At 39.7% G+C, this 25697-nt stretch overlaps 1 protein-coding gene across 2 annotated transcripts in view; it reads right to left on the reverse strand.

Moving 5' to 3' along the window:
- The window catches only part of IRS1 (insulin receptor substrate 1), a 62449-nt gene that overhangs the window by 24831 nt on the left and 11921 nt on the right, over positions 1–25697 (reverse strand). The window contains exon 2 of one of the 2 annotated variants that reach the window (XM_027590152.2): positions 24640–24717. The exons of the other annotated variant lie outside the window; for it this stretch is intronic. The gene's annotated coding sequence lies outside the window, so the exon portion shown is untranslated. Of the gene's footprint in view, positions 1–24639; positions 24718–25697 lie in introns of those variants that run through there. 2 annotated transcript variants of the gene reach the window in all.

Raw genomic sequence — 25697 nt, forward strand, 5'->3', positions numbered from 1 at the left:
TGTATGAAAGCTGTTTCATTTTTACGTTTTTTTTTAAAGATTTTTATTTATTTATTTGACAGGGAGACAGAGAGAGAGCACAAGCAGGGGGAGCAGCAGAAAGAGAGAGACGGAGAAGCAGGCTCTCCACTGAGCTGGGAGCCTGATGTGGGGCTCGATCCCTGGACCCTGGGATTATGACCTGAGCCAAAGGCAGACGCTTAACCGACCAAGCCATCCAGGTATCCCCAATGAGTTCCTTAAAATTACAAAAAACATCATAAATGAAAACACCATACTTTTTCAAAATATTAAAAAGAATGTTATATTCCCTTTTAGCCTAAATATTTTCTCAATATACAGCTATGGATACTGGGAACATGTGAAGTTTGAATGTCTAAATGTGACTACTCCGACTTGGGTAGAAGTTTTACTATATGGGGTTAAACTCTCCTGTAATATAGAAATAATTACAATGTGGCAGACTATTACTTGCATCCCTTTCTTGGTTTCCAAAAGGCTGGAATGATTTACATATTTCTAAAATATCTTTATGTGTATAGATAACATACTGCCAGAAATACAGAAATGAAACACAACAAATAATGTTTATAGGGAGTAAAAAGGAAAAGGTGGTAAGGAAGGGATGACCTTAAATTATCACATGCAAATGAGAACAACCCCCACAATTAGCCAGATTGGACATAGTCCAAGGTTCTTAAAATGTCCAAGTGGAATTTTTGAAACTACAGATAGATACAGGGATTGTCTTGAAGACGTTTTTGTAAATTCCTCTAACAAAGACACTCAGTGCACATTAGAAATTATTTTATCCAGTAACTGGGGAATAAGAGAGGCTCTACAATTATACATTCACTTCTGTTTGTGCCCAGAATATGACTCATAGAGGCCCAATGGGGGATAATGAAAAAATAAGCCCTAATACCCAAAATTGCCTGTTTCAGGGGGAAAAAATATTACACAAGGCTCAAAGCACAAATAAAAGTCACAACTAGCAAGTAATATTCATTAGGCATCCATGTGGCTTTGAAAGCCAAATCCAAATGCTTTTTTATAAATGTGAGATAAAGTTGCCATATTTTTATGATGCCATGTTGGTCAATGGAAAAAGGTCTTTCTACAAAGCAAAACATTTTGTTCAGAGAAAACTTTTATGGAGGTCTGGAGCAAAGGAACTTCTAAACATGGCACCTGCATTTAATAAAGGGGCAAATAAGTAGTGGGCTCTTGAGTCTGAAGTTACAAAGGTTTGGACATCCAGCAAACCACGGCAGCTGGCAAATGTCCTGAACCATTAACCACCAACAGCAGCTGAAGCAAGTCACATTCCAAAACTCTGTAGCCCTTCCTATCATATAGTAAATGTCGATATGCAGTGAAATTTATTTCCTCACTAAGGCTGAATGAGATAATGCAAGCAGAAAAGGACTATTATGATCAAAGCAGATACATGTTTTCAAATGCATTTAAAAACTGAATGAAAAGCAACATAGCAACTTTTTTCAAAAATCAGGCAAAGACAAACAAAATCCATTTTTTTAATTATAATTTAAAACATGGCACTTCCTTTACACTAGAGAAAACTAAAACAGAGAACCAAAAGTCACAATAAAACACAAATATGGCACCAGCACCGTGAATAATGAAACCATGAAAATACAACTGAAATGCTTTGACCTCGTGCTGTTAGAACATGTCCACAGGCTTGGATGAGAAAGGAAAGTCACTCACAGAGTAAGCTCACTCTTCAAATAAGTCTTTCAATGGTACAAATTAAATTTGTTTTCTTTTTCCCCTTGCGTTGTTGTCTTTTGCCCTAAGACAAGATTAACAATTAATTTTAAAACCAAGATTCAATAAGTGGCCTTACTAAAAGGTTGCCTAAAATATTATTTCAACAAAAGGTGACATTAAGAATCTACTTTATATTCCTTGGAGACAGCTGAAAATACCCAATGAGTTTATAAAATGTCAAATAAAAGAGGATCTCACCAAGAGCTAATCTAATGGTGTCCGGTCCACACTTCCCTACAAATATATGCAGTCATACTTTTTTTCCCCCTCTCTTAATCTGCTGTGGCTCCATTAGTAAGCCCCTAAAAATGTAACCTGGCATTTATACTCTGGTCCATCTGGAATGTCTCTACGTCAGAGGAAAACCCTCACCCCAGTGAAAGATGAACAAGTACACAGCTGGTCGAGATCTGGGCACGTATGAAGGGATCCATTTATGTGTCTGCAGACACTGGCTAAATGGTGAATCCCTCCAGCACCCTCTTTTTCCCACTTTTGGATGAAGCTAGAAAAACAATATATGAGTTGGGTTTTTGTGTGTTATTTTTTAATCAAATTCTGTACTTTGGGGCGCCTGGGTGGCTCAGTCGGTTAAGCATCTGCCTTCGGCTCAGGTCATGATCCCAGCGTCCTGGGATCGAGCCCCACATTGGGCTCCCTGCTCAGCGGAGAGCCTGCTTCTCCCTCTGCCTGCTACTCCCCCCCGCTGTGCTCTCTCTCTCTCTCTGTCAAATAAATAAATACATAAATACATAAATACATAAATAAATAAAATCTTTAAAAATAAATAAATTCTGTAGTTTTATCAGACACCAAATAATTCCTTGTTGAAAAGATGTTGCAAGAACAAAACTTGAAAATTCATCCTTGAAGCTATATGAAGCCCAAGGTGGGGTCTTTTACCCTCACTAGAAGACTTGGGAGCAAATATGCAGAATGCTGAGGCCAATCTTGTGAGCTCTTGTGACCGACCGACCCTGAGCTCGGTCCTCCTCAGAGCAGTGGACTTATATATGTGCATTTCGGCAGAGAGGCAGGAACCGCTGAGGTTTTCCACACTGCTTCCCTGAAAACCAATACTTCTAGGTTTCACTGCTGGCTCATGACGTGAAGTTAAACTTAGAATCAAGCTGAGTTCGGCAGCAAGCTACACCCCCTAACTAGCAGGAGTGTGAACCTACAAACAATGCCAATTCTCAACTCCCAGTTTTATCTTATTTATTTTTAAAGGTTTATTTATTTATTTTAGAGTGAGAGAGCACACCAATGGGGGAGGGAGGGGCAGGGGGAGAGAATCTTTCAAGCAGACTCCATGCTGAGCAGGGAGCCTGGGACCCGGGCTCTATCTCATGATTCTGAGATCATGACCTGAGCCGAAACCAAGAGTCCCATGCTTAACTGACTGAGCCACCCAGGCGCCCCTTAACTCTCAGCTTTAATGAGCAAAGCAGGGCAATAAATCCCAACTCTCCAGGTAATTTAACTAAAACAACAACATAATGCCTTTGGAATGTGTTTTGGTATTAATATTGGCTTTTGTTGTAACTGAGGTTAGGACGGAACAACTATAGGGGGCGCTATTTACACCACTGTGTGAAAGCAGCCCCGTGAATGGCGCCATGCACAGTCCGGCGGTTGTAAGTTTTATTAAGTCATTCTAAACCAGTTACCAAGAGCTATGCCTCAGAAAAAGCTGGAAATTATCCATTTTATCCAACACTTTCCTGTGTAATTCTTAACAGCCACCTTTGTCACACCAGTCAACTGCCATTCACAGTGATGAAGTTTTGCTTCTTATTAAACCTTATACTGAATACAGCTGGTTGAGGTTTCAAAGAGCTTTCTTCTTCCCACAAAGAATCCACATTGTGGACAATACAAGTTGTAACATTTGAACCGCACTAGGAATTTATAGGTATTCCGATAAACCTGAAATTCTCCAAATCCAAGGGATCTGCCCAAGGAAGCAGTGTCTAACCTGATTCAACTACGAACTGTGAATCTTGAATCTCGAATAACTGTTTCATGAGTGTAATTTAGAAATTACGACAGAGCCATAAGCATGGTCATGAATAGAGATTGCTAGGTGCTATTACTCTCCATCATACACTATAGGAAGATTAAAGATTCTCATTAATTTTAGCAAAGACCCCTGTACTGGATCACACAGGTACTTCATCCTGATTATCCGAGAAACCTATAAAACAGGACCGGGATGATTCATCAATACGAAGGGCTGACCCGTAGCCCTTTACCTAGCCAGGCTTTGCTCACTACAGAAACACTCCAAATACAAACTAGAAGCCTTCCTAAGGTTCACTTTCTTTCAACAACTGGCAATCATTACCTTCCAGAAATGACACATTCAAATTTGGTATGATTTATTCGTTTAGTTAAGTTTTTTAAAAATCTTGCCCTTAAAAAATAAATAAATAAAAATAAAAAATAAAAACCTCGCTCTTCGTGACTATCAAAAGGCACGATCACCATTTGAAGGTGGCACCCTGACTTGGAATCATGGTCCGGGATTCTTTGGGAAGTCACTCCAGATGTCACATTAAAGACACGCAGCTCATGCCTCCTTTGGTACAGCCATCTAAAATGCCATGAGACCATAGAAATGCACAAAATAACTAAAGAGCAATCACAATGTAAGTTTTACCTACCAACTCTGCCTACAATCTCTACGGAAACAATTCAATTCTCCTCTTACAGCTCGAAAGCAGCCACACAATACATAAAGAACAGGGTGGCTCTATCCCCATAAAACTATAAAAGACAGGCGACAGCCAGATTTTGGCCCGCAGGCTCTAGTTTGTCAACTCCTTCTGTATGTAGTGAAAAGTAGACTTACCTATTTTACTGTAAGTCAGGAATAAGAAGACAACGTGGGCCACACATAAAACCCAGATCAGCTCAGAGTAACAACCCTATGAGTATGAACACGTTTCTAATGCAAGGAATCGGGCAAACAGCTAACGAGGAGTCTGTCAAGGATAAATATGTGTTTGTTATTCTTACAAAATATTATAAGGCTATTTTGATCATCCAGAAGAGAGTAAGACTAACTTAGAGCATTCTGTGTCATTATCCTCTTTTAAATGCTTTTCAAATTTTTTAAAGATTTATTTATTTGAGAGAGAGAAAGAGAGAGAGAGAAAGCACAGAGGAAGCAGGTCAATTTCAAGCAGACTCCTCACTGAATGCGGAGCCCGACAGGGGGCTCGATCTCATGACCCTGAGGCAGAAATCGGGGGTCAGACACTTAACCGACTGAGGCACCCAGGCGCGCCTCTTCTTTTCAATGCCTTTATAGTGAAGACTGTACAGTAATTTTCCAAATGGAAAGACAAAAGAAGAGACAAAACCCTTGAAGGCAAGGAGGGAAAATGCCTAGTATAAGAAATACAGGAAGAGGGGAGAATGCACGGCTGCCGGCCTTACACTGGAGGGTCTTGTTAGTTCTAACTCAGCATTCCCTAAACATTTCCCACACCGTCCTATTTTGGGTTCCTTTTTATTCAAATTACTACATTTTGGGGGTTTTTCTTTTTATACCATGGTGTGGTTTCTTCGGTCCTGAAATTATGCAAGATTCTGAGAGTCCTGTATTAAGGCTCTCTGGAAGGCTGCTATCCACATTTCTGACAAAAATATTACAAACAAAATCCACAAAAAGTGCCATAGATGCCACATCTCAGATCCCAGTGGTTACCCCCTTTAATGCCAATGTGAAAATGAAATGAGCGATCCAGACAGCTTGAATTTCAAGGGTATTTTTAAAAAAGATGCCATCTGCTTTCCAAAAGCAAAACAGCAAGAGAAATAGTTTCCTTCTCTAGCATCAGCAATCCAAAATATTAGATCATAGTGCATTTGATTTCTAATGGCCAAGGTATCAACATTTTTGTGGTCTTTTTGTCTTGGTTTCTATAAGTCAAGTTTTACTGCATCTGGAATTAGTCAATAATTCCAAATCAACTTCAAATGCCAACAAAAAAGACCCTACATAAATCCTCCATTCACAAAAACGTCAACTTTTGAAACAAATTTTTCTTGAGCAATACCCAAGCTACTGTTCTCTTTGTTATCAATACCAACAATGAGCCTCAGGGCATTAATATGTCCTATTTCATATGATAATCTTTAGGCCAACCACTTAGTATTCAGGGCTTCAAAACTCATCTGTATCAATGTTTTACAGTAAGTGAACTTCAAGTACCAATAAAATGAAAATCCCTATACATAACTCTGTAGTTCATGCCAAATGATGAAAGATAGAACATGGATAAACTTGAACAGCACACAATCCAATACCATTTCATCTGAAAATATTCCATCTGAAAATACATTTTATGGTTTCTCCCTCTACCAGATTTTCTAAACAATATTTTGCTTTTGCTTTCACTGCACTAATGAAAGTATGTGTTCGCTTGGCAGTAACACAGAATCACCAAAAGAATGTGACAAAGAATCAGATTTTGAAATATGGATTTTTTAAATTGCTATGGAAAGGACTCCATAAGCCTGAAACATGAAGACCAGGAAAAAGAGAAAGAATGAATGAGGACACTGTGATGAATCCAGAAGAAGGAGGTGAAGCAGATCATGGAGGCCATCCGCAGCATCATCTCTGTACAAAAATACTACTACAATTTATCCTTTGTGTTGCAGTTTTTAAGGTCTTAATGCTCATTTATGTGTGAGCAGATCAGAAACTGGTCAGCTGCCTAACTGTTTGTTTTCTACAGGACACAAATTAAGTGCTCCCTGAAGACCTAACAGTGCATCATCACACTAAAATGGTGGTTATGGGAATGCCATCAATAGAGCGCTTAGAACTCTATTAAACAAACTTTGTTTCTTGGTAATTCTCTTCAGAGCCAAGAAAATCTGTTTATATTTTTGTTTCTCTCCTCTTGGATCCCTATCTAGTCCAAACTCACATTCTGGCTTCATCGATTCATATTCCTTTCTTTGGAAAAAAAATCTACTCTAACTCACCTCCTTCAGGAAAAACACAGTTGAGCTGAAATGGGAATTAGACATGAGACAATACCCTTAAAAATTTTTAATTTTATCACCTAGCCAGTAGCAAGCTTTTCACGAATGGCTATTTGTTGTCAGACAAAGGTCTTTAGAAGGTCTTCTCTATGGACTGATCCATATCCAGCTGGAAGGGCCAGGAAGAATTTTTATTGGGACCCTGTGGAATTGACAACATATTTGTGTTTTCTATAAGTTGGCTAGCATCACTCTGTTCCAATGAGTTTTTAAAAACAACCCGTAAGCACTAATGGTCTCTCTTGGGCTCACAAGAGTGAAGCATCCCGGAGTTTTGCTACCTGCCTACTTGACAGTGAGAAACTCCAGGTTCTATTTTGCAACATTTGGGCAGGAAAAGGGAAGGGCTCCCATGACTATCTTATGTCACATGCATAAAAGAAATACACAGAATGTCTTTATCAGCCGACCATAACTGGTACCAGAAAAAGGCCATTTAAAAAAGTAAAATCCACTTAAAAGAGGGAGCCCATTTTTATAGCAAAAAGCACTTTGATGGAATTTTATATTGGAAAACTAAAATATTATAAATATTAAAACTCAAATATATGGGAAAAGCTATTTTACCTATCTTAAACAAAATATGTCAGTTTCATCTACTGGCAAAGTCTTAGAATGTCAAAGCATAATCAAAGTGTTCATTTTTTTGGAATACTTTTCCTGCATATTTCATCTTTGAGTTCTCTGGTTTGCATGGAACAATCATAAAAAAGATCATATTTATAGAAATATTCAAATATTTATCCATTTCCCATGGGCCTCTTTTAATCCTATATTTTTTACCATTCCCTAAAGGAGTCATCATCTTTTTGTTTTTGTTTTAAAGATTTATTCATTTTAAAGTGGGGGAGGGGGAGGGGCAGAGGGAGAGGGAGAGTCTCTCCAGCGGACTCAGAGCTGAGCGGGGAGCTAGAAGTGGGGCTCGATCTCACGGCTCTGAGGATCACAACCTGAGCCAAGATCAAGAGTCAGACACTTAACTGACTGAGCTGTCCAGGCGCCCCAGGAGTCATCATTTTTGATTTGTTTCTTCAACAGTTGGCTCATCTAATTCTGCTAGATCTGTACTTGTCACTGACTCCTTGGGAATCCCAGCAGCTCTTCAACATCATTTTCACGGACTTCATGAAATCCTGCATCTTTTGTAAGATGTACATTTTCAAGGTTGAATAAAAACTGGGGAAGAGTAGTCCTGGTAATAAGTACAGAGAGATAATAAGCAAGAAGAGATTCTAGAAGTGGTTAGTTCTTTAGTGAATATTTTTATAGCTTCTACTTCCCTGCTAAATCCTTACGATTGCAGGACCTCAGCTAATGAAGATCACTCTCCCCGTGCCACGCACATATTCAGGGGCTCATCAACCCACGAGCATGTCCCCATGAAACCACTAGAAACCAGCTGTCCAGAGTAGCTCAAAACAAGAATGATTGCAGAATTAACACCTAAAAGCAAATGGCATATCAAAAACATCATTGAAAGTGAACTCCGCCAACATTTTCCAGGAAGTAGGTAAAATCCAGTTAAAAAACAAAAAAAGCAATAAAAGTCAAAGCTAACTCACTCGACCTGATTGGTGCCATATGTTTCATTATAGCTTTTAAATGTCACAGAAAAAAAAATGCTCTGAAATGTAGGTGTTAGAGCAGACCAGTACCTAGCATACAGGAAGATTAAAGGATTAAAATGAACTAATACTGTACTTCCTAAAACATACAGACTTCTACTCAGTGCCAGTCCACTGGCAGCCAAGTGTTATCAGCAAGTCTAAATTTGGATCTCATAACCTAAAAACCACTTAAGATAAAAAGAGGGCTGAAATAAGTGTGAGCACTAACAGGGCCAATATGTGAGCGGGTCATGGCGGGTGACACAGATTCCAAAACAAAATGACCAAATCTAGACAGATCAAAACTGGGCTCTATTATTTACAGCTGGAATGCTTGTTGGAGGCTTCCATCGAGGATCCTACCCCAGAAGGAAGGGCCCTTGCCATTCTTTATAGAATAATTGGGATCTGGCTGGAAAGAAACCAGAGTAGGCGTGTCTTTCAAGGAATGTGTCAACAATCCTTAGATGGGTGGTCAAGCATTCAGACAGTCCTGGAATGAGGACTGAATTGTAGTCACAATATCCCAAGGGTCTGATTTGGTCCACGAGCATCTCAGCAGTTTGGGCAACATGTTGCCATGGCAAGACTAAAGATGAGATCTCCCTAGAATATGCCTGCCTGAGTGATGCTAGGAAGGAACCTATGAAAATCCAGGTCAGAGGTAGCTTTAGTTCATAGAAGAGGCCCCAGCCAATTGGCCTCAATCAAAAGTGAAGACGTGGGGAGCAAGAGATTATACAGAAGAATTCCATGTCTCTCCAGTGTAAATGGTGGTAGGCCTGCAGGGTGGTCCCTGCACAGAAGCTAACCTTCTAACTGGCCTTCCCACCTCACTTAGAATGAAATACAAACTACTCAGCATGATCTATCAAACCCTCCAAAGTCTGGCCCTAACCTGCTACTCCAATCACCATCTGCTACCCCTCTCTCTGCTATTCCAGATGCACCAGAATATGCTAGAATTGTTCCCTTTGCAGAACTGCATCTGCTGCTCCTGAGAACACTCTTCACCAGCACATAGTTACGTGGCCTTCTCCTTCACTTCACTCAGGTGTTTGCTCAAACCCTTCCTTTCTGACCACCGTTCCAAGAAACAGCCCACCCTCCCCCTTCTTCTCTATCACTTTGCACTATTTAATTTTCCTGGTAGCTCTTAGTCCCTGAAATTACATACTTTTGTTACTTGTTTATCATTTGCCTCTTCCACTAGGATAATACATACTCCATGATGACAAAAAACTAATTCTGCCTAATTTACTAGACTCTCCATCTTCCAAAAAAAGTTGCTGGGTACACAGTAGTCACTCAATAAGTAAATACCTATGAAATGAGTGAATGGACATATATTAGTTGCATGGATACAAATATATTTTATGAAATAATGAAATAATAATGAATATAATAAGCAAATAACCACTGATAAGATGAAAATGAACCAAACTAAAGCCCAAGGGCTAATCAAAGATTTAGGTGTTTGTATACCACAGAGTATGTCAAGAGTTGACTGGTAAAATTGCCTTGAGTATTCCCCTATATTTGCTGACCTCAAAATCCATTTGAAACTAGCTTTGGCTGTTACCAAACCAATCTGGAGGCCCTCAGAAATTCACCAAGATCCTGATTCTTCTTTAAAGTCATCAGAACTGACTGAGACAGGATAGATGTCCCTATCTGCAACCTGTTCTCCAACAACATTGTAACACTTGTTCGCGTAACAGGACCATTCATATTCTATGTATTTTATGTGACTATGTTTAATATATTTCAAAACAGTTTATGCAAATGGAAAGACAATCAGAACCTAGAAACTGATACTAGAATTTTCCTAATTCAACTCTATCACTATCACCAAATTGTTCTGTGGCCACAAGTATGCTCTTAAAGCACTGAAGGCATGCCAAAGATTGCCATCAACTGAGTACACTCAGAATAGAGCCGTGAACAAACAATGAAACTAAAGACAATTAGGACACCAGCCAATGCCCAGCCAAGAATGGAAACTGGCCATGTGGAACATGGACATTAAAATCAGGACAATCCAGGTTCAAATGATCAGGGACCAAAAGGAAAACAAGTTCAAGCCAAACTGCCCAGAGTGTCTTCAGAAAGTCCAAACATCAGGTCAAAACAATGCAGGCCCCCAGCACCCCAGGGGACCAGAGAGCCATTTCTGGGCCTGTCCTTCCAGCCACCCATCTTATGGATGGAAGACCTAGACATGCAGGGCATGCCATCTTAGGCTTCCTGAGAGTTTCATGGGAGGCAGCAACAACTTATCAACCCATTACTACAACATCAAAGTAGTTTAACAAAGCGAGCTTTCTAGTGGCAATAGGAGAGAGAGTAGGGAAGGACTCCTTTGTCATTATCTTCAGGAAACGTTTTATCTATGATTGCAGGAAAACAGGTACATATAAAAATAAGTCATAAGCCAATGAAATAATAGTCTTTGGACTTTTCTGAATGAACTAGGGCTATTCATTGATAACAAGCATACATCTGTCTTGGAATGAGTTAAGACATATCATCCAATGACTTCCTTACCATTATTTAAGGTACGGCCTTCCAAGTTACATAAAATACAGTATCACCATTTTCAGGGCTCCCCTATCTGTTCTCCTACGTGGGCAGAGCAGTATAAGCACTTCCTCCCCAAAAAGGAAACAGGAGATTGAAAAAAGAGCTCTAATAAAGTCCTAGTAGTCATAAATGCATTTTTAAAACTTTATGGATAGGGTTGACTAAGTTATGGATACAGGCAGTTAATTACCAGTGCTCATAAATTATTTTCATGGATGGTTAATAATCAAACACTCTGCATATAAAAGAGGAAACTACATTTAACAAGCAATCTTTTAAATCCTTTAATTAGTCTCATAAATTTAAAATTTTTTCCCAAACATATCTTTGAAAATCCAAACGCTTCTGGCCCAATACAAGTTTTCAAAACTACTTCAAAAACAAAAATTAAAATTAAATCTGAGTGTAGTCTACTTAGCTTCTTTGATAAACTGATGATCATGCATTTTGCCCATTACCTCCATCCTGCTCAATTTTTCCTAAGAGTACTTACCACTATCTGAAATACATGGATCTGTTTATTGTCCATCCCACTAGAATACGCACTCCATGGGGGAAAACACTGACTCTTATTCCTAGCACCCAGTATAGTACCTAGCACCCTAAAAAGTACCTAGCTATACTCCTAGCACTCAAAACAGTACTTGTTCATTTATTTGAGGAACAAATAAATGAACAATTAAATCTATAACACATATATAAGAATGTAACATAAGTAACATTTTTTTTTAAAGATTTATCTATTTGACAGAGAGAGAGAGGGAGGGAGAGCAGGGGAAGCCACAGGCAGAGGAAGAGGGAGAAACAGACTCCCCGCTGAGCAGGGAACCTGATGCGGGGCTCGATCCCAGGACCCTGGAATCATGACCTGAGCTGAAGGCAGACACTTTTAACAATGGAGCCACCCAAGTGCCCCTAACATAAGTAACATTATGATATATATATATATATATAAAATATAAAATTGACAAAGCATTATATGCATATCCATCTTTATACAGTATAGCATGGTGGGGGGAAGCATCAAGCTGGAGATATATTAGGGTTCTTTGCTGATTCTACCATGAAACAGCTGTATCATCTTGACCAATTTACTTAATTTCTCTGGGCCTGAATTTACTTATCTATAGAATGACTGTTTTAATGTTATCATCTTCAAGGACAATTTAGGCCTAATATTTTTTCATGATAAATTCAAAGATTCATATAAGGTTTGCATAATCCATTCTACATGGAAAACAAAATAGAAAAGTAACAAAAATTCTAACTTCTGACCTCTAGGGTAATTATAAACCATTAATTAACTATGGTCAATGGCTAGCTACCAAACTGTCATATGAATTTTACTTCTCCACTAGCCTCTTTGTTCTTCTCATTTTATCTCTATTTTGTTTTTCCTTGACCAATGGAGCCAAAGCTCTGAAATAATTCTGGAACACAAATGAGCCTAGTGAGCCACTGAAATAACTGGAATAGCTGGCTAATATCATACACTTGAGCACAGGAAAGGGGGCCCAACTGTGAACTCCTCCACAAGCCATGTGTACCCTCTCGTCATCATCCTTCCCATAAACCTGTGACCTTGACAAACGCGAAGTAGGACCAAGAATGAGCTCACACTTGAATACTCACATAGAAACATGGTACCCTATAAAATCACCACACAGCCAACACTACAAAAAGTCATTCTGTAAGAGCAAGAGTGAACTAGGAGATGATTTAACTGGTTCACACTCTCCAAAGCTGCCTTTCTTTAGGAAAAGTAAATTGCATCATCTAGATTCTATGACCAACCTTAAAGAGTTGATCTAGCTCCTTTACTTAAATAAGTAAGTCATGCTGTTGACTTTCCTTTACCCACCTCTTCAAGATGGTCATCCCTTCTGCCTAGCACAGCATGTAATACCAGATCTCTCAGGCAAAGAGGGCAGAGACTCAAGAATAAAGACATTTATCAACAAGAATTTTGTGGAAGAAAACATTCAGTGCGACCCAGTAATACTTTTATTTTCCATATTTAGTATATAATTAAATCCATAGGAACTATAAAATGCATGTACGTACTTCCTTTTAAAATTTAATAAATACATTTCAGTCTTTAATCCTGATTTATACTTACAGCTTATAAAATAATTTAGCCCATGTGTAGAACTTTGATTTTTCTATGCCAAGCTAATAAATGCAACCCAGTTCCCTTGAATTCAACAGTACAACACACTCCTACTTCATGAAACAAATATCTGAAATAGAGAGTCAACGTTGATGCATCTTTCCTTTCAGGCACTCAATCATGATGTAGTCATCCAGCCAAGAAGTCTAGGAAGCTGACTGAATTTGAAAAATATTTTTAATAAGGAAGGAACATGAACCAAAAGCACCCTTGTGTTCTAAGGGCAAAAGGGGAGTGGTAGGAATTGAGTGAAACCACTATAAACCTCGGGCTCAAGATGAAATTCACAGTTCAGAACTGAACTTCCATAGAGTCCTTCGCTTGCTCTTCGGGACAACGTTATCAGATAGATTGGGGAAATGTTACTACCTCTAATTTTAAAAACCAGAAAACTAGGCCAAAGAATGGCAGATCCCAGGAAGTGGCAGAATCAGGAATAAAATTCCCATCTCCTCTTTCCTTATCCATGCTGGTTCTATCATGTACAAGAGTCATGTGCATTATTCGACCTCTCATATGCAATAGTCAACCCAGTCTTGCACTACAGGAACCTGGAACTGATGCTATATGCACACACACAACAGATGGAGCCAAAGGAATGAGCCAACAGTGGTAGACAGTTTTTCTCTTAGCCTACCAATTACTATTGAGTGGTAGGAAATACAAGAATCTTCTCGACACAGGAAAAATCATGCTAGTAAATTCTCTTCACCCCCCCACACCCCTTTACATTTGCCTTCCCCCCCCCATGTTTAATCCTCTTATAGGTGCTGATTACAAGAAAAGAAATCTTGGGATCAGGAAAGCAGAACTGAAACCTAAAGCTTATCATAGTGATAAGAATACTTACACAGGAAGCAATAAATTACCACTGCTTCCTGTTTTAAGTATTCTTATCTGTAGGGCACTAAATTTTTTCACCACAGAACCTCACATTTAGGACACTTCCCAAAATAGAATCTTCTGATCTTCAGCTGTCAGCTGAAGTTGCTTCATAAATAGCCCAGTGTGTATACTCTGGAGGGTTGCTAACACTCTAAATGCAAATATAGTCCGGTCATACCAATTCTTTTTAGACTCTGGTGACAATCTGGAATGTGCAAAATCAAGCAGCCCCAGAAACTCTATGGAAGACACCAGGAATGTCTCTAGTCAATGACCTATGGAACACTACTTGGATATTTCTGGACATTTTGAAATCATGGCCATTAGCAGATATATATATTCCTATTTTTTAATATAAGGTTCAAAAAGAACATAAGATTTGCTTTAGGTCGGTTAATTTTTAAGCGGTTTTAAAAATAACTTTTATCTAGAGATTCTTTTTGGTGAAAAGGATACGTATCAAGAAACCCCTGAGTCCTGTATTTTAAGCAACTTTTACAGAGGCTTTCATAGCCAACAAGTACAGGCAACAAAACTGATTATAAGGGAATGTTTGAAAAATTATACATGTAACCCAAGGTTAAATATATGGAGAAAACACACACACACACACACACACACACACACACACACACACACACACAGATATAAAAGACTCCTAGCTGTAATCTTTATGATCTAGTATGTCAGGAATTCCACTGCAGAAACACAAGTTGAGACAATTTCAGAGAGAGAGAGAGAGAGAGAGAAAAAATCAATGTCTGTGTTTTTAAAGAAAAAAAAAAGCTGTATGGAATGAGACTATGGAGCACAAATGACCTGGACTTTATTTGTCTTTTGTGTCCCAGTATTTGAACAAAACATCTGTGCCTTTATGGCCCCCTTGTCACCCCCTCCTCTGCTTACCTGCCCCACAGCATACCCACTCCCCCATGGCTAGAAAGGGGTTTCCTCTTGGTCAATGGCAGCCACCCCAGGAGACAGCAGCCTTAAGGCAAATTATACCTTGTATGTAGTAAATGCTCAAAAAAACCTCAGTGAGTGTTGAAAGACTATGTATAAATATGATCTTCAAGGCCCTTTCGGCCAATTGCCAAGTAGCTGCCTTTTCTCGTGCAAAGGTGATCAGCATGAATTCACCACAGAGTGGCCCCTTTATAAGCTCAGGAACAATTTCCTGCAGTCCAGCAAGGAAAGCCCAGTCCCCAAATGACAAATTCAGATGGGGATGAACCCTGTGGCTGCCTCACGTGACCCAGACTGTGCCCGCCCCCAGGAGGAGTGTGCGGCCAATTCCAGATTCCCACTGGGCGTCTAGAGCTGATGCTGACCAGGCTCAAATTAACTGTATTCACTGGATTCCCAGAGACCGGGAAGTCAATTATGCAGAGGCAAAATGAAGATTTTATAAATATCTACCATGAGGCAAGATTACAAAATAATTTTTTAAAAAGACTACCAGTAGAAGGATTCAAATAACATGGTTTCAAAACATCCAGATAGCTAAGCCCTTCAAGGAAGAGGGCCAAAACGGGCTCTGACAATCACAGTGGCTCCAAGGTGGTACAAAAATCTGTACCATTCTGCTGTTACTGCACAACTAAACTCTGACAGAGAGCAGATTAAAATGGGAAGAATGCAGAGAAATCAGGAAGCCGACCTCCACCTGTACCCTGGGTTGGTCTGAAACACTCAACTATAGAACACTGGCCAATTCTGGGTGGGAATAATTGGGAAAATTGTATGTCTTGGAAAGAACCACAAAACTGCAGGTTTGAGAAATCAGAATGATGAGTAATACTTAAAAAATGGTTACTATTAAGGGAAAACTGAGAGCTCACTTCATGAGGGTCTTCAAACGCATGTAGGGAAATATCCCGTAAAAGGCCAGTGGGCTGGATAAACAAACTGTGGTACATCCACACAATGGAATACTATTCGGCAGTGAAGAGAAAGGAGCGTATGAAGGCACAGAAAAGCTTAGATGAATGTGAAGTGCATACTGCTAAGTAAAAGAAGCCAGTATGATAAATGCGCATATGTATGATTCCAATCATACGCCATTTAGGAAGAGGCAAAGCTGCAGAGATGATAAAGGGATTGGTGGTTGCCAGAGGCAGGGGAGAGGGAAGGAGGGTTGCCTAGGGAAGCACGGGTGATGTTTTGTGTGGGGAAACTCTTCTGCATGACACTACTGTAGCAAACACAAGATATCAAGCACTTGTCAAAACATAGTGCTTTTTTTGGCACAAAGAATAAAGCTTGTGGATGCAAATTTTTAAAAATCATTCAGAGGTCAGTGATCACAGGTGGAACGCAGAATGTGACAGAAGAATTGCAATGTATCACAAACGCACAAGACTACGTCACTGAAGGGGGCAAAGGAACAAGGTGCTGACCAAAGTGTAACTTTGGAAATGAGGTGAATCTGTAAAACTTAAGGCAAAAGAAATCGTACATAAGCACCATGCTCTGGTTGATAAAGTTGTTTCCTAGGGGGCACAGGTTAACAATTCTGGAAGTGTTCTGTGTATGCACGCAGTAGAATTGAACAAGGAAGTAAATGGATGGAGGATGGTGACAGCCAAGTTTCTCACTGTTGGGAGTGGGAGGTGACAGATAAACAAGGGAAAACGCTAGAATAATCCATATGGAAATCCATTAGAGTTAAGAGACATCAGTATGAACTTATGCGTAGCTTAGTATAGATACAGATGGTTACATATAGAAATATTTATAGATATGCGTATATATGTGGCTTAGTATACACACATGTATCTCCCTGTTCTGGCAATTGAGAGGGCGTAAAATAAATGATGCCCCAGGAGCAACAAACATCTCTAGTGCCAATATGGGGGTGTCCAATACAATTCTCTAATAAGAGGAACCAGGGCCTCTTGGAGAAAGGGAAGATTCCAGGACTGGGGCAGGAAATAAATAAGATGATCCTGGAGCATCTTATAGTGTCAGAAAGTAAGGAAATGCTTGAAAAAAAAAACCACTACTGAATTAAAAATGAAGGAGGGGCACCTAGGTGGCGCAGTCAGTCAAGTGACTAACTCAGTTACGGCTTCAGGTCATGATCTCAGGGTCGTGGGATCAAGCCCGAGTCAGGCTCTGTGCTCCGTGGGATCAAGCCTGGAGTCGGCTTGAGATTCTCGCTCTCCCCCTCCCTCTGCCTTCCCCTCCTTTTGTGCACTGGCTCTCTCTCTCTCTCTCTCTCTCTCAAACAAATAAATAAATCCTTAAAAAATAAAGGATAAGACAAGTTAGCTTGAAAAAACAAATTCTATAAATATTCATGACTTCTGCTAACTGGTTTTCAAACACCTTTAAACTTCCTGGACACTTTAAAGAACCCCAAATTGGGGGCGCCTGGCTGGCTCAGTTGGGTGACTCTTTATCTCAGGGTTTTGAGTTTGGGCCGCACATTGGGTATAGAGATTACTAAAATTAAAATCTTTAAAGAACACCAAATTGTAACTATAATGGGTGCATTGTTTTTTATCCAAAATTTGGATGATGCAAAGTTTCTTTCAGAGGAACTTGACTATGTAATTTCAGCAAACAAATATATATTGTATTTGAAACCTGAAAGTCATACCCAGGTTAATCAGCATTTCTAATCACTTATGAAACGTTTTAAGTTTATGGCTATTTTCTTCAAGAATTTGTTTAAATTCATTTCCAGTCTTATTTCCTCTTTTAGCAAACTGACTAGTAACAATACCAAGGTTGTTATGATTTCCTGTTTTATCTTCTGGACATTTAAACATAGCCATTATGTTTTATTTTTTAATTTGTTTTTACAACCTTACTGTCCCTTACAGTCGATTTTATATGCATATTTAAATCTTTGGGTAAAAATAAAATTTATATACCCAATAAAAAAAAAAAGACAGGGGCCCATCACTTGTCACCATGGCTAAAATCAGGAAGGAAATGCTCTCCCTTGTCAATAAGGGATTTAAGTTAGGTATAAAGAAATTTCCTCACCATAAAAGCTTTAAACCACTAGAAAAAGTTACCTCAAACTGTGGGATTTCCTCTTATGATGTATGGATCCAACAGGAATATACCTGAAGATCCTTACTAGTAAAATACACAACAATATCGAAATAAAAGCTTTTCATATAAGAGTAGTTTCAAGATTTTGGTCTTTCCTCACCAACATTTCGCACAAGGAATAAATGTAGAGAAAAGCAAACATACTAAATACTTTTCCAACAGAATTTTCAGACAAAATTTCAGAAAAGGATGGGTATTATGCAGTTTTGCATAACAATGCTCAAAAGAAAAGCCTGAATACCCAGTGAAAATTACTAACCTTAACGCTGCAACATGGGCTATTATTCATGAAACCAACACACACACATGTGGCCCAACACACAATGGCAGCCATACCTTTGGCGAGTCCCGGTCTTTTCCAGGGCCCCCCAGAGGTATCACATACTCCACACCCTCTTTCCCTCGTTGTCATCTGTAGCAGATCTTGACTTTACATATGAGACAATCTCTTCCAAGCGGACACATATCAATTTCAACTCCTACTTCCTTCTTTTTCATATACTGCCCTATTACAGCAGAAAAATCTGACTTAGCTGCATTTATGAGTCACAAGGTAAACATAATCATGACTGATAAGCCATGAAGAGTGCAAATGATGTACTTCCATCCAGGCAGAGAGACTGTGATGAATTTTAAGGTAAAAGTGTGTGTACAAATGAATGTTGTCAACCTCTCCAATCCGTGAAGTGGGCCAGAAATCCCACTCCTGTCCCATCTCTCAGTGGGTCTCATTTGTCCCCTGGGGAAGCTGATCCTTGACAGCTTTCTCCCTCAACTAGTCCCAGAGAAAAGAAGCTCTATAAGGGCCTGAATTAGCATCTGTTTTCTTTACATCTATAACTCCAGAACTTAGGAATATGCCTGGTACTCCGCAGCAACTCACGAACTCCTTGTTGCATTAATGAACCAGAACATTCTCTCACGTCTGGCCTATAAACATTTAACTCTTTGGCAATTCCTCACCACTATCTTTATGAACAGTTATGATTTCTTCAAATGTCCAGGTTCAGTAATTACAACAGCTTAATTATGGAATGAGCGGGACAATTTCAGACAAGTACCCACCAAGTGTGAGGCAGCAATAGTCTAGTTAAAAACTCTCTGTCCCCCTGAATAGAATATGATTCTGGTCTACAGATAAATGAAGTACTGGCATACTTCCCATACTGTGGTTTAAAAACATATGGTCCCACATTCACTCAGTATCTACAACAAACAGTATCAACCAAATGCCAAACTCACTGCACTAAGCATTCAAACTTAGTCACCACACTGGTGAAGAGAGAAATAGCCTAGCTCGATACCAGCCGCACACCTGCTAGAAAACACTACGAAGTTTTAGGAAGTAGCATAAATGTCAAATGACTGTGAAGGGCCAGAAAAACAGAAATCCTCTTTAAAATAAAATAGAACACATTTATATTACAGATCTTGGGGAGTTGCACGGTTTTAGAACAAAGGGTGACAAATGCTTTGCTATGTGTCACATTGCTTGGATCCTACATTTTAGCTTAATACTTGAAATATCAAGCAATGTTCAAGAAGAATTGCTATAAAAGGTGACAAACTAGTTTAGAATACACATTCTATCATTGTGACCATCAAAACAGCCCAGCCTCCATGAAGTGTGGAAACAGAACACAGGCAAACAGTCTCCTATCTTGGCAAGGAGGTTCAACTTCCCAGACCAAGGTTAACAGTGTAGCTAACAAGTGCCACAGTGGCAAAATGCACTCATGTAAATTTAATTCCTTTTCCCAGATTTTACTGGTACTTTAGTAGAGGGGCTAACTATCAACCTTATACTCAAGAGGAAGAAAATGCATGAGCATAAGGGACAAATTAGAAGGGGACTCTCCAAATCACACACTGAGTAACTGGCCTCTTTTTTAAAAATAGAGGTAACTATGACACAATAATTATTTTTCAAATCATTTTCTCATCACTTTTGGTATCTTTAAACCTCAGTGAAAACACTAAGCTCTGACCTACATTCCTAAACTGCAATTAACATCAGAACAACTCTACTATACCAGTAGAAGAAAAATTGGTAAAGGACTGTTGGAAGCAGAGAAATAAAACTCCTCAAAATAAGACAAAGTTTCCGTCAACCTTTAAAAGAATGGTTTGGAGGAAACCGAGGAAGTATCCCAGGATTTCAGACACAGGAATGAGGCGACTAATTAATTTCACTGGAGCCTGCATTTCCCGTCCTATCAGATTGCAAGAACCCTTGTCATTTTGTTTGATTATGTTTAATATCATGTGAAATCTGAATTTGAATTTGATTTTAAGATTTTTTTTATTTGGGAGAGACAGAGCACACAAGGGGGGGCAGGAGAGGGAGAAGAAGACTCCCCACTGAGCAGGGAGCCTAAGGACATGGGGCTCAATCCCAGGACCCTGAGATCTTGACCTGAGCCAAAGGCAGACTGACTAAGCCACCCAGGTGCCCCTTGAATTTGATTTTTAAAACATCCAGCGAATGAAATGGTTTGAGGTGCCCAGAATATATCCATAGCATTGTTTCTGTTTGGGACTTCTCTAAAGCTATCCTCTGCCTTGCTTCAACAACTATCCTCTGGACTGTTGATAAACAAGTTTTTAATTTGGCAAGGGTTTGGTGGGTCCTCTCCTCCTCAGACACTGGCGTCTGCTCTCCACACGCTCACAATTTTTATTAGCAAAGAGTGCTGGGAAATGAGTAACTAGAGCAAGCATGGGGGTTGCCATCCCCGCAGGAAGGGGTAAACTTTTTTGAAAGCAAGGAGGGAGACAGGGCGGTAGGTGTACTTGAACTCAGCCGATAACATACCCTAAATGCTTTCTTTGATCATTTAAATGTATTAATTTTACAATGCAAATACAACTTGACTTACTTCCCATGGAAATGCATTCTCAATTCTAGGAAGCTAAGCACTCTTACCTTCCTAAATACCTCTACCACTATTTTTTAAAATAATATTCCCCAAGCCCCCCCTCCAAACGAAGACCAAAAGTCTTCTTATCTAGTGAATAACTATAAATCACCTCAATTGGGGTAAAGAGGGAGGAGTGGAATGGGGCTCTATTCTTACAGAACAGACACATTAATTTCAAATGCACCTAAAAGTAGCCATTGAATTAGATCGAATTGGGTGGCATGGGTTTCTGTTGTGTACTTGATAATGCAAAGAGGCTTTCCAAGAGCCCATCTAATACAGCGTGCTGGGAAAGAGGCTTTGAAGACACAATAACATTCTTCCAGCTTTCAAGCTAGAGGCTAAAAGCACGAATGAACCATTCCCTTTCCGACTTGAGACACATTCCTCACCCAGTTCAAAGGCCCGAGAATCAACAACCCTGTACCCTGTCTGAAGGTTGCCCTTGTAGGAACTTGTGAGGGACCAAAGGCTCAGGCTGCAAAATATTTTTAAAAGACCTAGTTTTAGAAATGTAACATTTTTTACACACACACACACACACACACACACACACACACACACACACACGACAAGTTTAGGCAAAAGGGAAAGTTTTCATTATAATCCCAATGACTTCCAGGGTATCCTACCAATGGAAGTAAAATATTTTCAGAAGTCAAGTCATTACCCATTCTTTAGAAAAACATGTAATATTTATATTCCTTAATCTAACCAGAGGGAATGGGATCAGCTTTGAAAGGAAGGTATTGTTAACTGTGGTTCAAAGAGTGCCTTGGCATTGGGAAGGGGGCAGAAAGGGCAAGCCAAAGAGGAGCTGGGGGGTGGGTGGGAGCTGCCAAGATCAAGATATAAATACACCCCTCAACGGGCCCCTCAAAACCCTTTAGGGACTCCCTTCCCTCCTCCCAATATGATGTATGTTACCCAGTGTGTCGATTTTGTTTTGTTCTGTAACCTCAGGAACGTTAAGGCATGCGAGGTTCTGGTGTAGGAAAAATGTAAATACTGGCTGGTAAGAGATCTGAGACAGGGTTCAAGAAACCACTCCCGTGGCTTTGAGTGGGATACTGCCAACCATCTGCATTTGCTTCCCGAGAATCAACAGCTCCACATTACCAGAGTCCCTATCTGTGCTCAGGTGGGAACACGACTTTCAAGCCACTGAAGTCTTTGGCCCCATTTCACACACTGCTCCCCATCACTCCCCACTAAAAGCCTCATTCTCTGAGCAAGTGCTGCTCTGGTCCAGCTTGCTGTGTATGTGGGGAAAGGGCAGGCAGTCTTGGCAAAGGGACGGAGGAAGGATGGTACCAGTTGCCTGATGTCCCGTGGCTCTGGGCTACTTTCTAGCACCATATTTCATCTCCAGGCCTGTGGGAGCTGCCTGAACACGGTGCAGTCCTCTAGCCTGGGGCAAAGAGCATTAACTATTTTCACCACCAATGGCACTAAAAATATAGACGACAGTCTCTGGTAAGAAACCCCAGTAGTCATTGTTCACGTTTTCCTTAGAGGTGAACTTCCAGCTTTCACTCATTCCATAAGAGGCCGATCTCAAGAGGGAATCAAACTCTAAAGAAAGATCTGAATCTGGGATATGAAAATCCTTGCCATCCCTTCAGGAACCTGAATGACAGAACCACATTATTTACTATTTTCTCAAATCATTTCCTGTCCCCACACCTTGCAGTAATGCAAGTCATTGTTTCCTTCTTTGTTCTCTGCCTTCTACAAGCAGAGGGAAGACTAGGACACACCTATCTCAGCCCCAGTGCCTGACTCACAGTATGAACTCAATAAAAGTTTACTGAGACAATAAATACCTTCATGTTTCTCAAAGGAAAATTAGAAGGAAAGAAGGGATACCACCAATACGAAGGAAATCACTGATATTTCATCCAAAGCTAGGAATATTCATTATTAACATTTAAAAGAATAACATTATTCTAGGCATTCAACATGCAACCAATAAATGGTCAATGATGGTATAAACAACTGCATTTATAAATACACTTGTACAATGTATAAATCAGACACAATGGCTTCTCCCATCAAGAAGGAGAATCTGTTTTTCTATCCCTTGAAACTGGGCATGGCTTTGTGACCTGCTTTGGACAACGGGATAGGAGCAAATGCGACGTAAGCAGAGGCTTGAAAAATACTTGTGCCCCTCTCTCACTGCTGCTGGTTGCTCACCCAAATACTATGTAAAGTTTGGGTTAGCCTGCTCTGGCTCAATCAACAGCAAGCACCAACTGACAGCCAGCATCATCCACCAGACAAGTGAGGGAAACAATCCTAAACCAACCAGTCCGCAGCTAACCATCCAACCGTCCACGTGAGCTTTCCCAGGTGAGACAGGCACTCCCCACCCTGAACACAGCCTAAATCACCAACCCTCAGAACTGCGATCTAACAAATGACTGATGGTCTAAGGCCATAGGTTTTGGGGTGGTTTCCTACAGATCAAAGCTAAATGATGCATACCCCTAAGAAACTAGCTTGTTTCATAGATTAAATCTTTTAACAGCTTTCCTAAAAGTTTCTGTAGGTTGTTGAATTTCATTCCTCACTCCAGATGATCTGGAAGAAAACTGGTATTGTCTTAGCATATTCTTATTGACAAGTCACCAAAAATGATACAATACTGATAATCGTGATGTAAAGGTCATCTGTTATCATATTCTTGAAAGGTTCTATTTTGTAATGATAACTACTCCATCCTATTCACACTGTACCTAGACCACAATCAGCAAGAACATCACCGCATCAGTTATAAATGTTTTTAACTATTCAAGTTCCTCTCTGGTTCAAAGTAGAGATTATCTGAGTCATACTCATAGTAATACACATCTCCTTAGGAGATGGAACAGATTCTCTAAATTCCACTAATTTCCTCCAAAGTTATTAATACTTGGAGTGAGAGGAAGTCACTAAACAATTTATTCTATTATTTACCTGCAATTATTATGACTAAAATAACCTGCTCCCAGAGCTTGAAATGGTTTTTCCCATTCTTTCTGCTTATTCTAATAGAAAGCTTTAATTCTTCTGAACTCTCACAAATAGGAAACCCTGGTGACTAGAACGTCTTCAAAAGGCTCCTTAACCTTTAGCGTTAATCCTACCACACTATATTAAGAACTAGTTATTCACTCCGGTGGAGAGGCAGGGAAGTGCTGACATACTTCAGCAGAAGGAACAGGGGAGAAAACAGTAATAAAGACTCACACTTAGATACCTTTCCCTTCACAAATGCTTCCAAATTAGAAAAGCAGCTCATTTCCTAACTAATGCTTTCCCCCCATCACTGGGTTATACTAGATGATGCTTTTTTTTATAACCTGAAGAGTCACAAGAGACATGGGAAATAAAGAGTACTTTTCTCTTTCCTTTTAATAAACAAATAAACAAAAAGCAGCGAGTCTACTGTAAGACGTATGTTGTCTGCTGTGTTCCCTCGATGCAAAACGTGGGGATCTGAGCATGTTCTTCCACAGAAGACTCTAAGCAATTGGGCATTTCACCAACTCTCTATTACTAAGCTTCAAAATTTATGAGCAGTTCATCTCTGGAAACATAAACAAAATCCAGCATTGATGGTGGCCTATGAGAAGAGAAGCTGGGGAGCAAGAGTGGGAAAGAATCTTATTTTTCACTTTATACCTTTAAAAAATTGTTTTAAACTACTTGAAACTTATAGCACGTGCATTAATTGCCAACACCAAAAAATGAAAGAAAAAGGCTGCGAACAGACCCAGCAAGCTATCATAAAACTAGGTGGTCTTAAAAAAAAAAAAAAAAATGCTTTTTTAGGTTTCTGTAAGAAACTACTCTGAACTTAAAAACAAATATGACTGCCCATCATCAAAGCGGAGAGAGCGCAAGCAAACACACTTAAGAAACAGCAATGACAAAATCTCAAAGGAGGTTATACTTCCAGCCAGAAGCAAGCACAGGAACCAGAGATCAGGGGGTTAAAGCCTTTCTCTACTAAAAATAAAAACCACCCACCCAAAGGGAAAACAAGTTCTCCAATGATAGAGCTTCTAGGATGGAAAGAAAAGACTACAATTTCTTTGACAGCCCCAACATTCACCCCATGCTTCCTACTCATGAACTCCTGTTCATTTGACACCTGGACACCTCTCCTTACTGCTTCACTTAGACAAAAGAGCCAAAGATATCTTTTTCTTACTTCTTGCTAATATTATGCTTGCCAGCTGAATATCTAAAAAGGGGCCACTCTTCCAAATAGTTTCAAGAGGCTCATGAGCTATTTAAGTGAGCTGATGTTATTGCCAGCCAGGAAACCAGGGTTAGAAGAAGAAAACCATAATACTTTGAGGTAGATGGGCACTTTCACCCAGTAAGTATGTGAAAAATGCTGACTTTCATGGATTACATATCCTGAATCTTGATTTTTTCCCCCAGATAAGTTGTGCCAGAAGAAATTTGGTAATTCCTTGGATGAACTCCATTCACTACCTTTTTCCCCCCTCCATTTCCATGTGTCCACCCCTATTCTCTTACAACAAAATATGCGTTATTGGAACACAACAGGTGTTCATTGCTGTTTACTGAAGAACAGAGGAAATGGGA

Source organism: Zalophus californianus, chromosome 3 (genome assembly GCF_009762305.2).
Source record: "Zalophus californianus isolate mZalCal1 chromosome 3, mZalCal1.pri.v2, whole genome shotgun sequence".
NCBI lineage: Eukaryota > Metazoa > Chordata > Mammalia > Carnivora > Otariidae > Zalophus > Zalophus californianus.